This window comes from Notothenia rossii, assembly GCF_949606895.1.
Source record: "Notothenia rossii genome assembly, chromosome: 9".
In the NCBI taxonomy this organism is placed as follows: domain Eukaryota; kingdom Metazoa; phylum Chordata; class Actinopteri; order Perciformes; family Nototheniidae; genus Notothenia; species Notothenia rossii.
In genome coordinates, this window is record NC_136907.1 from 41,632,623 (window position 1) to 41,648,208 (window position 15,586).

Sequence of the window (15,586 nt, forward strand, 5' to 3'; positions counted from 1 at the left end):
CAGATGACACACAGAGGACAGACTGAGGACAGACAGAGGACAGACTGAGGACAGACTGATGACAAACTGAGGACAGACTGAGTACAGACTGAGGACGGACAGAGGACAGACTGAGGACAGACTGATGAAAGACTGAGGACAGACTGAGGACAGAGGACAGACTGAGGACATACTGAGGACAGACTGAGGACGGACAGAGGACAAAATGAGGATGGACAGAGGACAGACTGAGGACAGAGGACAGACTGAGGACAGACTAAGGACGGACAGATGACAGACAGAGGACAGACTGAGGACAGACTGAGGACAGACATAGGACAGACTGAGGACAGACTGATGACAAACTGAGGACAGACTGAGTACAGACTGAGGACGGACAGAGGACAGACTGAGGACAGACTGATGAAAGACTGAGGACAGACTGAGGACAGAGGACAGACTGAGGACAGACTGATATCAGACTGAGGACGGACAGAGGACAGACTGAGGACAGAGGACAGACTGATGACAGACTGATGAAAGACAGAGGACAGACTGAGGACATACTGAGGACAGACTGAGGACGGACAGAGGACAAACTGAGGACGGACAGAGGACAGACTGAGTACAGAGGACATACTGAGGACAGACTGAGGACGGACAGATGACAGACAGAGGACAAACTGAGGACAGACAGAGGACAGACTGAGGACAGACTGATGACAAACTGAGGACAGACTGAGTACAGACAGAGGACAGACTGAGGACAGACTGATGAAAGACTGAGGACAGACTGATGACATACTGAGGACAGACTGATGACAAACTGAGGACAGACTGAGTACAGACTGAGGACGGACAGAGGACAGACTGAGGACAGACTGATGAAAGACTGAGGACAGACTGATGACATACTGAGGACAGACTGATGAAATACTGAGGACAGACTGAGGACGGACAGAGGACAAACTGAGGACGGACAGAGGACAGACTGAGGACATACTGAGGACTGACTGAGAACGGACAGATGACAGACAGAGGACAGACTGAGGACAGACTGAGGACAGACAGAGGACAGTCTGAGGACAGACTGATGACAAACTGATGAAAGACTGAGGACAGACTGAGGACAGAGGACAGACTGAGGACGGACAAAGGACAGACTGAGGAGAGACTGATTAAAGACTGTGGACAGACTGAGGACAGAGGATAGACTGAGATCAGACTGAGGACGGACAGAGGACAGACTGAGGACAGAGGACAGACTGATGACACACTGATGAAAGACTGAGGACAGACTGAGGACAGAGGACAGACTGAGGACGGACAAAGGACAGACTGAGGAGAGACTGATTAAAGACTGAGGACAGACTGATGACATACTGAGGACAGACTGAGGACGGACAGAGGACAAACTGATGACGGACAGAGGACAGACTGAGGACAGAGGACATACTGAGGACAGACTGAGGACGGACAGAAGACAAACTGATGACGGACAGAGGACAGACTGAGGACATACTGAGGACAGACTGAGGACAGACTGAGGACAGACAGAGGACAGACTGAGGACAGACTAATGACAAACTTAGGACAGACTGAGGACCGACTGAGGACAGACTGATGGCATACTGACGACATACTGAGGACAGACTGAGGACAGATAGAGGACAGACTGAGGACAGACTGAGGACAAACTGAGGACAGACTGAGTACAGACTGAGGACGTACAGAGGACAGACTGAGGACAGACTGATGAAAGACTGAGGACAGACTGAGAACAGACTGAGATCAGACTGAGGACGGACAGAGGACAGACTGAGGACAGACTGAGATAAGACTGAGGACCGACTGAGGACAGACTGAGGACAGAGGACATACTGAGGACAGACTGAGGACGGACAGATGACAGACCGAGGATAGACTGATGACAGACTGGTGAAAGACTAAGGACAGACCGAGGACAGACTGAGGACAGACTGAGGACAGACAGAGGACAGACTGATGATAGACTGATGACAGACTGATGAAAGAATGAAGACATACTGAGGACAGAGGATAGACTGAGATCAGACTGAGGACGGACAGAGGACAGACTGAGGACAGAGGACAGACTGATGACATACTAATGAAATACTGAGGACAGACTGAGGACAGACTGAGATCAGACTGATGACGGACAGAGGACAGACTGAGGACAGAGGACAGACGGATGACAGACTGATGAAAGACTGAGGACAGACTGAGGACAGAGGACAGACTGAGGACATACTGAGGACAGACTGAGGACGGACTGATGACAGACTGATGAAAGACTGAGGACTAACTGAGGACAGAGGACAGACTGATGACACACTGATGACAGACTGAGGACAGACAGAGGACAGAATGAGGACGGACAGAGGACAGACTGAAGACAGACTGAGGACAGACTGAGGATATAATGAGGACAGAGGACAGACTGAGGGCAGAGGACAGAATGAGGACAGAACGAGGACAGACTGAGGACAGACTGAGGACGGACAGAGGACAAACTGAGGACGAACAGAGGACAAACTGAGTATGGACAGAGGACTAACTGAGGACAGAGGACATACTGAGGAAAGACTGAGGATGGACAGATCACAGACAGAGGACAGACTGAGGACAGACTGATGACAAACTGAGGACAGACTGAGAACGGACATAGGACAGAGTGAGGACAGACTGATGAAAGACTGAGGACAGACTGATGATATACTGAGGACAGAGGACAGACTGAGGACGAACAGAGGACAGACTGAGGACGGACAGAGGACAGACTGAGGACATACTGATGAAAGACTGAGGACAGACTGATGAAAGACTGGGGACAGACTGAGGACAGAGGATAGACTGAGATCAGACTGAGGACATAGGACAGACTGAGGACGGACAGAGGACAGACTGAGGACATACTGATGAAAGACTGAGGACAGACTGATGAAAGACTGGGGACAGACTGAGGACAGAGGATAGACTGAGATCAGACTGAGGACAGAGGACAGACTGATGACACACTGATGAAAGACTGAGGACAGACTGAGGACATAGGACAGACTGAGGACGGACAGAGGACAGACTGAGGACAGAGGACATACTGAGGGCAGACTGATGACGGACAGATGACAGACAGAGGACATACTGAGGACAGACAGAGGACAGACTGAGGACAGACAGAGGACATATTGAGGACATAGGACAAACTGAGGACAGACAGAGGACATACTGATGACAGACTGAGGACTGACAGAGGATGGACAGAGGACGGACTGAGGACATACTGAGGACAGACTGAGGACAGATAGAGGAGAGACTGAGGACAGAACGATGACAGACTGTGGACAGACTGAGGAAAGACTTAGGACAGACTGAGGACAGACTGATGAAAGACTGAGGACAGACTGAGGACGGACTGATGACAGACTGATGAAAGACTGAGGACAGACTGAGGACAGAGGACAGACTGATGACACACTGATGACAGACTGATGAAAGACTGAGGACAGACTGATGACAGACTGAGGACAGAGGAGAGAATGAGGACAGACTGATGAAAGACTGAGGACAGACTGAGGACGGACTGATGACAGACTGATGAAAGACTTAGGACAGACTGAGGACAGACTGATGAAAGACTGAGGACAGACTGAGGACGGACTGATGACAGACTGATGAAAGACTGAGGACTAACTGAGGACAGAGGACAGACTGATGACACACTGATGACAGACTGAGGACAGACCGAGGACAGACTGAGGACAGACAGAGGACAGACTGATGATAGACTGATGACAGACTAAGGACAGACTGAGGACAGACTGAGATCAGACTGAGGACGGACAGAGGACAGACGGAGGACAGAGGACAGACTGATGACAGACTGATGAAAGACTGAGGACAGACTGAGGACATACTGAGGACAGACTGAGGACGGACAGAGGACAAACTGAGGACGGACAGAGGACAGACTGAGGACAGAGGACAGACTGAGGACAGACTGAGGACGGACAGATGACACACAGAGGACAGACTGAGGACAGACAGAGGACAGACTGAGGACAGACTGATGACAAACTGAGGACAGACTGAGTACAGACTGAGGACGGACAGAGGACAGACTGAGGACAGACTGATGAAAGACTGAGGACAGACTGAGGACAGAGGACAGACTGAGGACATACTGAGGACAGACTGAGGACGGACAGAGGACAAAATGAGGATGGACAGAGGACAGACTGAGGACAGACTGAGGACAGAGGACAGACTGAGGACAGACTGATATCAGACTGAGGACGGACAGAGGACAGACTGAGGACAGAGGACAGACTGATGACAGACTGATGAAAGACTGAGGACAGACTGAGGACAGAGGACAGACTGAGGACATACTGAGGACAGACTGAGGACGGACAGAGGACAAACTGAGGACGGACAGAGGACAGACTGAGTACAGAGGACATACTGAGGACAGACTGAGGACGGACAGATGACAGACAGAGGACAAACTGAGGACAGACAGAGGACAGACTGAGGACAGACTGATGACAAACTGAGGACAGACTGAGTACAGACAGAGGACAGACTGAGGACAGACTGATGAAAGACTGAGGACAGACTGATGACATACTGAGGACAGACTGATGAAATACTGAGGACAGACTGAGGACGGACAGATGACAAACTGAGGACGGACAGAGGACAGACTGAGGACAGAGGACATACTGAGGACTGACTGAGAACGGACAGATGACAGACAGAGGACAGACTGAGGACAGACAGAGGACAGTCTGAGGACAGACTGATGACAAACTGAGGACAGACTGAGTACAGACTGAGGACGGACAGAGGACAGAATGAGGACAGACTGATGAAAGACTGAGGACAGACTGATGAAAGACTGTGGACAGACTGAGGACAGAGGATAGACTGAGATCAAACTGAGGACGGACAGAGGACAGACTGAGGACAGAGGACAGACTGATGACACACTGATGAAAGACTGAGGACAGACTGAGGACAGAGGACAGACTGAGGACGGACAAAGGACAGACTGAGGAGAGACTGATTAAAGATTGAGGACAGACTGATGACATACTGAGGACAGACTGAGGACGGACAGAGGACAAACTGATGACGGACAGAGGACAGACTGAGGACAGAGGACATACTGTGGACAGACTGAGGACGGACAGAGGACAAACTGATGACGGACAGAGGACAGACTGAGGACATACTGAGGACAGACTGAGGACAGACAGAGGACAGACTGAGGACAGACTAATGACAAACTTAGGACAGACTGAGGACCGACTGAGGACAGACTGATGGCATACTGACGACATACTGAGGACAGACTGAGGACAGATAGAGGACAGACTGAGGACAGACTGAGGACAAACTGAGGACAGACTGAGTACAGACTGAGGACGTACAGAGGACAGACTGAGGACAGACTGATGAAAGACTGAGGACAGACTGAGGACAGACTGAGATCAGACTGAGGACGGACAGACTGAGGACAGACTGAGATAAGACTGAGGACCGACTGAGGACAGACTGAGGACAGAGGACATACTGAGGACAGACTGAGGACGGACAGATGACAGACCGAGGATAGACTGATGACAGACTGGTGAAAGACTAAGGACAGACCGAGGACAGACTGAGGACAGACTGAGGACAGACAGAGGACAGACTGATGATAGACTGATGACAGACTGATGAAAGAATGAAGATATACTGAGGACAGAGGATAGACTGAGATCAGACTGAGGACGGACAGAGGACAGACTGAGGACAGAGGACAGACTGATGACATACTAATGAAAGACTGAGGACAGACTGAGGACAGACTGAGATCAGACTGATGACGGACAGAGGACAGACTGAGGACAGAGGACAGACTGATGACAGACTGATGAAAGACTGAGGACAGACTGAGGACAGAGGACAGACTGAGGACATACTGAGGACAGACTGATGACGGACTGATCACAGACTGATGAAAGACTGAGGACAAACTGAGGACAAAGGACAGACTGATGACACACTGATGAAAGACTGAGGACAGAGGACAGACTGAGGGCAGACATAGGACATACTGAGGACAGACAGAGGACAGACTCAGGACATACTGAGGACAGAGGACAGACATAGGGCAGACAGAGGACATACTGAGGACAGACAGAGGACAGACTCAGGACACACTGAGGACAGAGGAAAGACTGAGGACAGACTGAGGACAGACAGAGGACATACTGAGGACAGACTGAGTATAGACTGAGTACAGACTGAGGACAGACAGAGGATAGACTGAGGACAGACTGAGGACAGACTGAGTACAGAGGACAGGCTGAGTACAGACAGAGGACAGACTGAGTACAGACTAAGGACAGACATAGGACAGACAGAGGACAGACTGAGAACATAGGACAGACTGAGGACAAACTGAGGACAGACTGAGTGCAGAGGACAGACTGAGGACAGACCGAGGACAGATTGATGATATACTGAGTACCGAGGACAGACTGAGGACGAACAGAGGACAGACTGAGGACATACAGAGGACAGAATGAGGACGGACAGAGGACAGACTGAAGACAGACTGAGGACAGACTGAGGATATAATGAGGACAGAGGACAGACTGAGGGCAGAGGACAGAATGAGGACAGACCGAGGACAGACTGAGGACAGACTGAGGACGGACAGAGGACAAACTGAGGACGAACAGAGGACAAACTGAGTATGGACAGAGGACTAACTGAGGACAGAGGACATACTGAGGACAGACTGATGATGGACAGATCACAGACAGAGGACAGACTGAGGACAGACTGATGACAAACTGAGGACAGACTGAGAACGGACATAGGACAGAGTGAGGACAGACTGATGAAAGACTGAGGACAGACTGATGATATACTGAGGACAGAGGACAGACTGAGGACGAACAGAGGACAGACTGAGGACGGACAGAGGACAGACTGAGGACATACTGATGAAAGACTGAGGACAGACTGATGAAAGACTGGGGACAGACTGAGGACAGAGGATATACTGAGATCAGACTGAGGATGGACAGAGGACAGAATGAGGACAGAGGACAGACTGATGACACACTGATGAAAGACTGAGGACAGACTGAGGACATAGGACAGACTGAGGACGGACAGAGGACAGACTGAGGACAGAGGACATACTGAGGGCAGACTGATGACGGACAGATGACAGACAGAGGACATACTGAGGACAGACAGAGGACAGACTGAGGACAGACAGAGGACAGATTGAGGACATAGGACAAACTGAGGACAGACAGAGGACATACTGATGACAGACTGAGGACTGACAGAGGATGGACAGAGGACGGACTGAGGACATACTGAGGACAGACTGAGGACAGATAGAGGAGAGACTGAGGACAGAACGATGACAGACTGTGGACAGACTGAGGAAAGACTTAGGACAGACTGAGGACAGACTGATGAAAGACTGAGGACAGACTGAGGACGGACTGATGACAGACTGATGAAAGACTGAGGACAGACTGAGGACAGAGGACAGACTGATGACACACTGATGACAGACTGATGAAAGACTGAGGACAGACTGATGACAGACTGAGGACAGAGGAGAGAATGAGGACAGACTGATGAAAGACTGAGGACAGACTGAAGACGGACTGATGACAGACTGATGAAAGACTTAGGACAGACTGAGGACAGACTGATGAAAGACTGAGGACAGACTGAGGACGGACTGATGACAGACTGATGAAAGACTGAGGACTAACTGAGGACAGAGGACAGACTGATGACACACTGATGACAGACTGAGGACAGACCGAGGACAGACTGAGGACAGACTGAGGACAGACAGAGGACAGACTGATGATAGACTGATGACAGACTAAGGACAGACTGAGGACAGACTGAGATCAGACTGAGGACGGACAGAGGACAGACGGAGGACAGAGGACAGACTGATGACAGACTGATGAAAGACTGAGGACAGACTGAGGACATACTGAGGACAGACTGAGGACGGACAGAGGACAAACTGAGGACGGACAGAGGACAGACTGAGGACAGAGGACAGACTGAGGACAGACTGAGGACGGACAGATGACACACAGAGGACAGACTGAGGACAGACTGAGGACAGACAGAGGACAGACTGAGGACAGACTGATGACAAACTGAGGACAGACTGAGTACAGACTGAGGACGGACAGAGGACAGACTGAGGACAGACTGATGAAAGACTGTGGACAGACTGAGGACAGAGGACATACTGAGGACATACTGAGGACAGACTGAGGACGGACAGAGGACAAACTGAGGATGGACAGAGGACAGACTGAGGACAGAGGACAGACTGAGGACAGTCTAAGGACGGACAGATGACAGACAGAGGACAGACTGAGGACAGACTGAGGACAGACAGAGGACAGACTGAGGACAGACTGATGACAAACTGAGGACAGACTGAGTACAGACTGAGGACGGACAGAGGACAGACTGAGGACAGACTGATGAAAGACTGAGGACAGACTGAGGACAGAGGACAGACTGAGGACAGACTGATATCAGACTGAGGACGGACAGAGGACAGACTGAGGACAGAGGACAGACTGATGACAGACTGATGAAAGACTGAGGACAGACTGAGGACAGAGGACAGACTGAGGACATACTGAGGACAGACTGAGGACGGACAGAGGACAAACTGAGGACGGACAGAGGACAGACTGAGTACAGAGGACATACTGAGGACAGACTGAGGACGGACAGATGACAGACAGAGGACAAACTGAGGACAGACAGAGGACAGACTGAGGACAGACTGATGACAAACTGAGGACAGACTGAGTACAGACTGAGGACGGACAGAGGACAGACTGAGGACAGACTGATGAAAGACTGAGGACAGACTGATGAAATACTGAGGACAGACTGATGAAATACTGAGGACAGACTGAGGACGGACAGAGGACAAACTGAGGACGGACAGAGGACAGACTGAGGACAGAGGACATACTGAGGACTGACTGAGAACGGACAGATGACAGACAGAGGACAGACTGAGGACATACTGAGGACAGACAGAGGACAGTCTGAGGACAGACTGATGACAAACTGAGGACAGACTGAGTACAGACTGAGGACGGACAGAGGACAGAATGAGGACAGACTGATGAAAGACTGAGGACAGACTGATGAAAGACTGTGGACAGACTGAGGACAGAGGATAGACTGAGATCAGACTGAGGACGGACAGAGGACAGACTGAGGACAGAGGACAGACTGATGACACACTGATGAAAGACTGAGGACAGACTGAGGACAGAGGACAGACTGAGGACGGACAAAGGACAGACTGAGGAGAGACTGATTAAAGACTGAGGACAGACTGATGACATACTGAGGACAGACTGAGGACGGACAGAGGACAAACTGATGACGGACAGAGGACAGACTGAGGACAGACTGAGATAAGACTGAGGACCGACTGAGGACAGACTGAGGACAGAGGACATACTGAGGACAGACTGAGGACGGACAGATGACAGACCAAGGATCGACTGATGCCAGACTGGTGAAAGACTGAGGACAGACCGAGGACAGACTGAGGACACACTGAGGATAGACAGAGGACAGACTAATGATAGACTGATGACAGACTGATGAATGACTGAGGACATACTGAGGACAGAGGATAGACTGAGATCAGACTGAGGACGGACAGAGGACAGACTGAGGACAGAGGACAGACTGATGACATACTGATGAAAGACTGAGGACAGACTGAGGACAGAGGACAGACTGAGGACAGACTGAGATCAGACTGAGGACGGACAGAGGACAGAGGACAGACTGAGGACATACTGATGCCAGACTGAGGACGGACAGAGGACAAACTGAGGACGGACAGAGGACAGACTGAGGACAGAGGACATACTGAGGACAGACTGAGGACGGACAGATGACAGACCGAGGATCGACTGATGCCAGACTGGTGAAAGACTGAGGACAGACCGAGGACAGACTGAGGACAGACTGAGGATAGACAGAGGACAGACTAATGATAGACTGATGACAGACTGATGAATGACTGAGGACATACTGAGGACAGAGGATAGACTGAGATCAGACTGAGGACGGACAGAGGACAGACTGAGGACAGAGGACAGACTGATGACATACTGATGAAAGACTGAGGACAGACTGAGGACAGAGGACAGACTGAGGACAGACTGAGATCAGACTGAGGACGGACAGAGGACAGACTGAGGACATACTGATGCCAGACCGAGGATCGACTGATGCCAGACAGAGGACAGACTGATGATAGACAGAGGACAGACTGATGATAGACTGATGACAGACTGATGAAAGAATGAAGACATACTGAGGACAGAGGATAGACTGAGATCAGACTGAGGACGGACAGAGGACAGACTGAGGACAGAGGACAGACTGATGACATACTAATGAAAGACTGAGGACAGACTGAGGACAGACTGAGATCAGACTGATGACGGACAGAGGACAGACTGAGGACAGAGGACAGACTGATGACAGACTGATGAAAGACTGAGGACAGACTGAGGACAGAGGACAGACTGAGGACATACTGAGGACAGACTGAGGACAGACTGAGGACAGACAGAGGACATACTGAGGACAGACTGAGTATAGACTGAGTACAGACTGAGGACAGACAGATGACAGACAGAGGACATACTGAGGACAGACTGAGTATAGACTGAGTACAGACTGAGGACAGACAGATGACAGACTGAGGACAGACTGAGGACAGTCTGAGGACAGACTGATGACAAACTGAGGACAGACTGAGGACAGACAGAGGACATACTGAGGACAGACTGAGTATAGACTGAGTACAGACTGAGGACAGACAGAGGATAGACTGAGGACAGACTGAGGACAGACTGAGTACAGAGGACAGGCTGAGTACAGACAGAGGACAGACTGAGTACAGACTAAGGACAGACAGAGGACAGACAGAGGACAGACTGAGAACATAAGACAGACTGAGGACAAACTGAGGACAGACTGAGTGCAGAGGACATACTGAGGACAGACCGAGGACAGATTGATGATATACTGAGTACCGAGGACAGACTGAGGACGAACAGAGGACAAACTGAGTATGGACAGAGGACTAACTGAGGACAGAGGACATACTGAGGAAAGACTGAGGATGGACAGATCACAGACAGAGGACAGACTGAGGACAGACTGATGACAAACTGAGGACAGACTGAGAACGGACATAGGACAGAGTGAGGACAGACTGATGAAAGACTGAGGACAGACTGATGATATACTGAGGACATAGGACAGACTGAGGACGAACAGAGGACAGACTGAGGACGGACAGAGGACAGACTGAGGACATACTGATGAAAGACTGAGGACAGACTGATGAAAGACTGGGGACAGACTGAGGACAGAGGATAGACTGAGATCAGACTGAGGACATAGGACAGACTGAGGACGGACAGAGGACAGACTGAGGACATACTGATGAAAGACTGAGGACAGACTGATGAAAGACTGGGGACAGACTGAGGACAGAGGATATACTGAGATCAGACTGAGGATGGACAGAGGACAGAATGAGGACAGAGGACAGACTGATGACACACTGATGAAAGACTGAGGACAGACTGAGGACATAGGACAGACTGAGGACGGACAGAGGACAGACTGAGGACAGAGGACATACTGAGGGCAGACTGATGACGGACAGATGACAGACAGAGGACATACTGAGGACAGACAGAGGACAGACTGAGGACAGACAGAGGACAGATTGAGGACATAGGACAAACTGAGGACAGACAGAGGACATACTGATGACAGACTGAGGACTGACAGAGGATGGACAGAGGACGGACTGAGGACATACTGAGGACAGACTGAGGACAGATAGAGGAGAGACTGAGGACAGAACGATGACAGACTGTGGACAGACTGAGGAAAGACTTAGGACAGACTGAGGACAGACTGATGAAAGACTGAGGACAGACTGAGGACGGACTGATGACAGACTGATGAAAGACTGAGGACAGACTGAGGACAGAGGACAGACTGATGACACACTGATGACAGACTGATGAAAGACTGAGGACAGACTGATGACAGACTGAGGACAGAGGAGAGAATGAGGACAGACTGATGAAAGACTGAGGACAGACTGAAGACGGACTGATGACAGACTGATGAAAGACTTAGGACAGACTGAGGACAGACTGATGAAAGACTGAGGACAGACTGAGGACGGACTGATGACAGACTGATGAAAGACTGAGGACTAACTGAGGACAGAGGACAGACTGATGACACACTGATGACAGACTGAGGACAGACCGAGGACAGACTGAGGACAGACTGAGGACAGACAGAGGACAGACTGATGATAGACTGATGACAGACTAAGGACAGACTGAGGACAGACTGAGATCAGACTGAGGACGGACAGAGGACAGACGGAGGACAGAGGACAGACTGATGACAGACTGATGAAAGACTGAGGACAGACTGAGGACATACTGAGGACAGACTGAGGACGGACAGAGGACAAACTGAGGACGGACAGAGGACAGACTGAGGACAGAGGACAGACTGAGGACAGACTGAGGACGGACAGATGACACACAGAGGACAGACTGAGGACAGACTGAGGACAGACAGAGGACAGACTGAGGACAGACTGATGACAAACTGAGGACAGACTGAGTACAGACTGAGGACGGACAGAGGACAGACTGAGGACAGACTGATGAAAGACTGTGGACAGACTGAGGACAGAGGACATACTGAGGACATACTGAGGACAGACTGAGGACGGACAGAGGACAAACTGAGGATGGACAGAGGACAGACTGAGGACAGAGGACAGACTGAGGACAGTCTAAGGACGGACAGATGACAGACAGAGGACAGACTGAGGACAGACTGAGGACAGACAGAGGACAGACTGAGGACAGACTGATGACAAACTGAGGACAGACTGAGTACAGACTGAGGACGGACAGAGGACAGACTGAGGACAGACTGATGAAAGACTGAGGACAGACTGAGGACAGAGGACAGACTGAGGACAGACTGATATCAGACTGAGGACGGACAGAGGACAGACTGAGGACAGAGGACAGACTGATGACAGACTGATGAAAGACTGAGGACAGACTGAGGACAGAGGACAGACTGAGGACATACTGAGGACAGACTGAGGACGGACAGAGGACAAACTGAGGACGGACAGAGGACAGACTGAGTACAGAGGACATACTGAGGACAGACTGAGGACGGACAGATGACAGACAGAGGACAAACTGAGGACAGACAGAGGACAGACTGAGGACAGACTGATGACAAACTGAGGACAGACTGAGTACAGACTGAGGACGGACAGAGGACAGACTGAGGACAGACTGATGAAAGACTGAGGACAGACTGATGAAATACTGAGGACAGACTGATGAAATACTGAGGACAGACTGAGGACGGACAGAGGACAAACTGAGGACGGACAGAGGACAGACTGAGGACAGAGGACATACTGAGGACTGACTGAGAACGGACAGATGACAGACAGAGGACAGACTGAGGACATACTGAGGACAGACAGAGGACAGTCTGAGGACAGACTGATGACAAACTGAGGACAGACTGAGTACAGACTGAGGACGGACAGAGGACAGAATGAGGACAGACTGATGAAAGACTGAGGACAGACTGATGAAAGACTGTGGACAGACTGAGGACAGAGGATAGACTGAGATCAGACTGAGGACGGACAGAGGACAGACTGAGGACAGAGGACAGACTGATGACACACTGATGAAAGACTGAGGACAGACTGAGGACAGAGGACAGACTGAGGACGGACAAAGGACAGACTGAGGAGAGACTGATTAAAGACTGAGGACAGACTGATGACATACTGAGGACAGACTGAGGACGGACAGAGGACAAACTGATGACGGACAGAGGACAGACTGAGGACAGACTGAGATAAGACTGAGGACCGACTGAGGACAGACTGAGGACAGAGGACATACTGAGGACAGACTGAGGACGGACAGATGACAGACCAAGGATCGACTGATGCCAGACTGGTGAAAGACTGAGGACAGACCGAGGACAGACTGAGGACACACTGAGGATAGACAGAGGACAGACTAATGATAGACTGATGACAGACTGATGAATGACTGAGGACATACTGAGGACAGAGGATAGACTGAGATCAGACTGAGGACGGACAGAGGACAGACTGAGGACAGAGGACAGACTGATGACATACTGATGAAAGACTGAGGACAGACTGAGGACAGAGGACAGACTGAGGACAGACTGAGATCAGACTGAGGACGGACAGAGGACAGAGGACAGACTGAGGACATACTGATGCCAGACTGAGGACGGACAGAGGACAAACTGAGGACGGACAGAGGACAGACTGAGGACAGAGGACATACTGAGGACAGACTGAGGACGGACAGATGACAGACCGAGGATCGACTGATGCCAGACTGGTGAAAGACTGAGGACAGACCGAGGACAGACTGAGGACAGACTGAGGATAGACAGAGGACAGACTAATGATAGACTGATGACAGACTGATGAATGACTGAGGACATACTGAGGACAGAGGATAGACTGAGATCAGACTGAGGACGGACAGAGGACAGACTGAGGACAGAGGACAGACTGATGACATACTGATGAAAGACTGAGGACAGACTGAGGACAGAGGACAGACTGAGGACAGACTGAGATCAGACTGAGGACGGACAGAGGACAGACTGAGGACATACTGATGCCAGACCGAGGATCGACTGATGCCAGACAGAGGACAGACTGATGATAGACAGAGGACAGACTGATGATAGACTGATGACAGACTGATGAAAGAATGAAGACATACTGAGGACAGAGGATAGACTGAGATCAGACTGAGGACGGACAGAGGACAGACTGAGGACAGAGGACAGACTGATGACATACTAATGAAAGACTGAGGACAGACTGAGGACAGACTGAGATCAGACTGATGACGGACAGAGGACAGACTGAGGACAGAGGACAGACTGATGACAGACTGATGAAAGACTGAGGACAGACTGAGGACAGAGGACAGACTGAGGACATACTGAGGACAGACTGAGGACAGACTGAGGACAGACAGAGGACATACTGAGGACAGACTGAGTATAGACTGAGTACAGACTGAGGACAGACAGATGACAGACAGAGGACATACTGAGGACAGACTGAGTATAGACTGAGTACAGACTGAGGACAGACAGATGACAGACTGAGGACAGACTGAGGACAGTCTGAGGACAGACTGATGACAAACTGAGGACAGACTGAGGACAGACAGAGGACATACTGAGGACAGACTGAGTATAGACTGAGTACAGACTGAGGACAGACAGAGGATAGACTGAGGACAGACTGAGGACAGACTGAGTACAGAGGACAGGCTGAGTACAGACAGAGGACAGACTGAGTACAGACTAAGGACAGACAGAGGACAGACAG